The sequence below is a fragment of the Rhinolophus sinicus genome, chromosome 5 (genome assembly GCF_057876585.1).
Source record: "Rhinolophus sinicus isolate RSI-liver-muscle chromosome 5, RSI-T2T, whole genome shotgun sequence".
In the NCBI taxonomy this organism is placed as follows: domain Eukaryota; kingdom Metazoa; phylum Chordata; class Mammalia; order Chiroptera; family Rhinolophidae; genus Rhinolophus; species Rhinolophus sinicus.
In genome coordinates this window covers 18594123-18599965 of record NC_142505.1, presented here as the reverse complement: position 1 = coordinate 18599965, position 5843 = coordinate 18594123, and the positions used below count along the sequence as shown (strand labels likewise).

The 5843-nt window shown below is 43.3% G+C and overlaps 1 non-coding gene across 1 annotated transcript; it reads left to right on the top strand.

Moving 5' to 3' along the window:
- Window positions 1-3876: 3876 nt before the first annotated feature.
- Window positions 3877-3978, top strand: LOC141567420 (U6 spliceosomal RNA). Its single transcript, XR_012490002.1, has one exon. It is a non-coding gene; the product is annotated as a U6 spliceosomal RNA (small nuclear RNA).
- The last annotated feature ends 1865 nt before the right edge of the window (window positions 3979-5843 follow it).

Below are 5843 nucleotides of genomic sequence, written 5' to 3'. Positions count from 1 at the left end.
TTCTTAGAAATAATGGCCAATCACATTGAGTACAGTAACAGAAAATTAGAGTTGGCCTCTTCCATTAAAACTGGGTCACTCTTAACCTGAGCAGGCTCTGTGCGACAGTTACCTGCTGTCCACCTGGTGATTGCTGCGGACCTAATTAACAGCCTATAGGGACTGGTAAAAAAAAAAATCCATTTAGCTTCAACCAGTGGGTTTCCAGATATTTCCGCCCTCACATTTCCGACAGGAAGAAAATTAAGAGATTAAAGAGGTAATATTTTTAATAGGATTTTGTAATGCTTCCCCTTCACACAGGCTCAGCACCGGCATGCAGCTGGCTTCTGCACCTCCCCCATCCTTCGAGCTGTCTCACATTGAGGAAATGCATTGCTATTTGTGGAGCCCCTACCACCCCACTCCTAGGGTTCTGTTGTTCCATAACGTGGGAAACCCTGGACAATTCCACAAAGGTGGGAAAGGAACAGCCTGGGGGTGGGAGGGCTGTCGGTGGTGTACGGCAGCTGAGAAAATGAAGACAGTTCCCTGGAAAAGGCTACAGAGAATGGGGCCTCCAAGGGCACCAGGTTTCAATTAAGTCAGAAGGCGTCAATTTCAATACCTTCCTCTCTGCCCTGGCTCCTTTGTTTTACTGCTTCCTCTCTTCTGTCTTGACAATCTGTGGGGACAGAGCCCCAGAAAGCAGTTTCCAGGCTCTAGGCCTCACGGGGAAAGGTGCTGGCTCAGGTAGTAAATGGCCATCAACTGTGATTGGATGGCCATCAGCTGTGGCTAGTTGGCTGTCAGCTGTAACCAGTGAGCCATTGGCCACTAATATAACTGCTGTGGCTACGCTAGCAGCAAATGGGGGGCTAGCAAGAAGATGGTGGCTGAGCCTGCAAGCGGTGCAGTAAGGGTTGCGAACAGTGTGGCTCCTGCTTCCTGTGTCTCCAACCCAGCCGCCAGGGAGAATATAGTGGTATGACTCCCCTGTCTATGGCTCCGTGGGTGTTCCTCTTTGGCCTCACCATATCCTGCGTTCTCTTGTGGGGAGCGGGAGCAGAGACCCCGCAGACCGCCCCGCACAACACAATCTTATCATAACTCCTGTGAGGATGTGACCTTAAAATCAATTCTTACAAAGGTTCCACTTTTTAAAGAATGTGATCTGTGTCTCTGCTCCAGGGTAAGTGTCTGGTAGAAAATGGAGGCCACATTCTGTGACTAGTTTAAGGATTTGGTTTACCTCAGAATGAGGGTCACTGAGAGTACATGGAATAAGAGGTGGGGGGAGGGGGAGTAGGGAAAGCCATGAGTGGAGGAGAAAACACAGAGCCTGTGAGGATGAGAATCAATCGAAAGAGGGGGTGGGAGGCGGGACATGCTAGAGCAAAGATGAACCTTGAAGACCTTATGCTAAGTGAAGTAAGCCAGGCACAAAAGGACAAACACTGTATGATTCCACTTGTATGAGAAACCTAGATTAGTCAAATTCACAGAAGCATAAAGTAGAACAGTGGTTGCCTGGGGCTGGGGGAGTGGGGAAGAGGGTTATTGTTTAATGGATACGGAGTTTGATTTGGGGAAGATGAACATTTTAGAGATGGATGGTGGCGACGGCTGCACAACAGTGTGCACGTACTTAATGCCACTGGACTATACACTTAAAAGTGGTTAAAATGGTCAATTTTATTGTACCACAAAAAATAAAAAAAGTTTTTTAAAGATACGGGATGGGGGACAAGGATAGTTTAGTTAGTTATGGAAAAGACCTAGTTTGGAAAGAAACAGATTCAATGTCACTCTGAAACTCAGAGGCCCAAGGCAGGGTGCAGGGGGGAGGGTCCAGCTGGGCCACCAGGCCTCTCCCAGAAATGTCCGTCTCAGTGATGTCTGAACTTGGGAACGTGGAATCTTTTGAACTGACTGAAGGGACATGAGTTCTTCATTGGAAACCATCCTAAGTATACAGCAGACACCCTTTATTTCTATTCACCCAGGAGGCAGCCTCGGGACATATTCACAAATGGGGTCCCCTTCCCTAAAGGAACCAACCCAAAGGCTTTCCAGGAAAGCTGGGAATAAAAGTGGAAAATGTTAAGGGTGAATTGCGTATAAATTCAGCCTTTCAGATTGGGAATGAAACACCTTGCAAATTTTACCACATGGAAATCACCAAAACTCTGTGCAAGAAACCAGGATAGTGGTATCCAGAACTCCATTTGCCCCTGAACTCTGGTAATTAGGTTGGCCAGAGTGTGCTCAGCGGGTAGACTGGGGCTGCCCCAGGTCTGGCATTGCTCAAGAGGGCAGCCTTCCCAGACTTAGCTTGGGAACCACGGTTGAGGGAGGCGCAGAAGTTGGGCTGGCAGCTTACGGTTGGCATCCTGTTTGCCCCAGGCAAGCATCATGTCTGTGGGTTATTTTGGTCTCTGGCCTTGACTTATTTTTCCCAGTGCCACTCCTTGCCTGGTAACATTTCTTCCCTGGTTTATTAAAAACTGAGATAAATCACCTAATAAATCTTTATTAACTTTTTTTCTTTAAACCTCCAACAATGGCCAAAGTCACAACGTTGCATGTTTCTCACAGCAGGAGGCTAACAAAATAACTGGTGTGTTCATGGAAACGTATAGATTAAGAAAACAAAGAGAAAACCTTTAATTATTCAGAAGTCTCCCACTCTGGTACTAAATTAACTTGCCTTGGTTTGATTTAAAGAGGCAGAGCAACACCTGAGCAGCAACGTAGCTGGCTGTAATTACAGCCACCAGCACTCAAAGTTGGCTTGCCTCCCTTTGCGTGATGAAGACGTGCATATATAAACTATCTTCTTTGGTGATTGGACAGTGGTTGGGAGCACTTCTAGCATGTCAATTTTAAAGCTTGCCCTCCCCAAACACATATACCCAACAAACATCTGTACCCTACTCTCCTTCAGTTTCTTAACATCACTGAATCACAGAATTCTGGCATTTGAAAGAAACTCAGGCACCCTTTAATATAATCCATTATTTTCATAGACGCACAGGATTCTAAGGATATTAAAGGATAGACTAGATATTAAAGGATATCTAGTCTGACACCAACTCTCCCCATCAGGTGTCTTATAATTCACACACAAATCTATTTAACACCCCAACAGTACTGTGTACATATCTCCATTAGTACCTTGCTCATTTACTGTAATTATTTCTTTTTAAAAAGTTTAAACTAGTATTTATGTTTTGAAAAGGTAATATGTTCACATGATTGGTAATTTAAAAGGTAAAAAGAATATATTATCCTATCCTACAGACATCTAGTTTACCTCCCCAGAAGCAACTAATGTTAACAATCCTTTCTTAAGTATCCTTTCTGAGATAGTCTATGTATCTGTATACATTAATATATTCTTCCTTCTTTTTTACATAAGTGCTTTTACACTGGTCTGCATCTGTGCTTTCATATATTTTGTAGATCTTTCTGTATCATTCTTTTAGACAGCCCCATGGTCTTCCATTATATAGATGTACCATAATTTGGGAACATTTTGATTGCCAGCAGTCTTATTTATTACAAATAAAGCTGCAAAGGAATAATCGTGTGCTCTTGATATTTTGTACCATGACTTCCTCAGGGTAAATTCCCTGACGTGGAATTGCTGGGTCCAAAGGTATGTGCATTTGCAATTATGATAAATATCACCAGACATCCTCCCCTAATTTCTACTCTGACCAACAACAGGTGATAGTGCATGTTTCCCTACATCAACAGTCTGTCTTCAAACTCTTTGACTTTTGTTGTAATTATTTACCTGTTTCTCTTCCTGGCCCCATCCCCTTATTAAAATATGAACTCAGAACCAACATGACATCTAGTACATAATAGAATCTCAATAAGTATTTGACTGGGCTTATTTTGGCAGCACATACACTAAAATTGGACTGATAGAAGGTTACCATGGCCCCTGCACAAGGATTCATGCAAACTCATGAAGTGTTCCATATTTTCAGGGAGTAGATCTTAAATGTTCTTATGATACACACACACACACACAAAAATGATAATATGAGAGGTGATAGAGGCGTTAACTAAACTTACTGTGGTGATCATTTCTCAATATATACGTGTATCAAATCATCACATTGTACACCTTAAACTTGCACAGTGTTATATGTCAATTATATTTCAATAAGGTTCGGGGGGAAATGAGTCCCTTCAAAAACTAGTAAATAAATAAACACTTGAGAAATATACTCTAAATGGATGAATGAATGAATGAATACAGGTTTAAGTCAGAATCACACCCTCCCCTCACACATCCACCAGGCCCCAGGTAGAACACTCTACCTGTGGCCACTGCACAACTGGCCAGCCAAAAGATTAGTCATCAAGAGCAGTGGATAAACTAGGAAATCAAGGCTGGAGATCAAGCCCCCATCTGTGGCTGCTGTTTTTAAGGTGGTACGATGCCAGAAGCAAAATAACAATGTGGCCATGTGGGGAAATGGCCCACGCAGACATTCACTCACCCCATCAAAACGTTCAGAGAGTAGGAGAAAGTGTCCCACTGTGATTTGAGAGTTGGCCTTTCCAAAAACAAAACAAAACAAAACCCCGTAATTATCAGGCTACCTGTCCTTGATTCTGAGCCAGAGGTGAGGCCCAAGCACAGAAGTCTAAGGTAGGAGAAGTGTCAGGGAAAAGATGTCTGGGAGACAACCCCTATCAACTTGGAGTTAAAGTAGATCTTGCCACCAGATAGCTTTCAAAATCATGTTTTGCTGTTTTATTTTGTTTGTAATCAAATTATAATGTGGAAATTTAAGATCTAGATAACTTGTGCTTAAACCCCAGGCACACACAAAAGCCCAGCGGCCTGCCGAGGGTTCCTGTGAAAAGAATTTAAGTGCTCAAAGTCACCTCTCTCTTCTTCTATTCATGGGTTATCTCATAGTTTGTGACCACACTGACCTACACCTTAAACTTAGCCTCCTCCTGGAGGTCCATAAATTTAAAATGTCACATGAAGCATTGTGGCTCCTTTCCTAGGAGGAAAATGAAGGAAGAGATCATATTGTAGGGACCCAAACAATTTGAGTTGAACCCTGTATTCGTTTGCTCGAGCTGCCATAACAAAATACTACAGCCTGGGTGGCTTAAATAACAGAAATTTACTTTCTCATAATTTTGGAAGCTAGAAATCCACGATGAGTAAGTGTGTCACCCTCTCAGTGTGGATGTGTTCACCAACATGGAAGCTCTCCAAACCCTGTGCTTTTGGAATTTTATGGAGGCTTCATCACCTAGGCATGATCGATCATTAACTCCATTTTTAGCCCTTGTCCCTTCTCAAGAGAATGGGGGTGGGCTGAAAATTCCAAGCTTCTAACCATGGCTTAGTCTTCCTGGTGACCAGTCCTCATCCAGGAACCATCCAGGAACCCACCCAGAGCTGCCTCATTAGAACAAAAGTGTACTTTCCTCTCACCCAGGAAATTACAAAGGTTTCAGAAGTGCTGTATTAGGAATCAGGGGCAGTGACTAACATATATTTTCTATTATCTCAGAAGTCACTATGTTTTGGGTCTCTATTACTCATGATTGAAAGCAATTCCTATCTGACATATGCCCTCTCTAACTCACTCCCATGTTTATACACTTAGAGGACTCACTCATTAGTGTCACTGTCTACTGGCCTTCTTGCTTAAGAAGAATCAGAGAACATGCTGGCTGGCATTACACTGCCCTATGCCCTGAAATGTGCCATAATGTGGAATCCTCGGCCCTGTCTGCCAGCCAAGTATGGTCAGGTCTGTGGCCACTGGTTCCTGACCAGGACTGAGAATTTATAACCCAGTAACTACCTGGACACT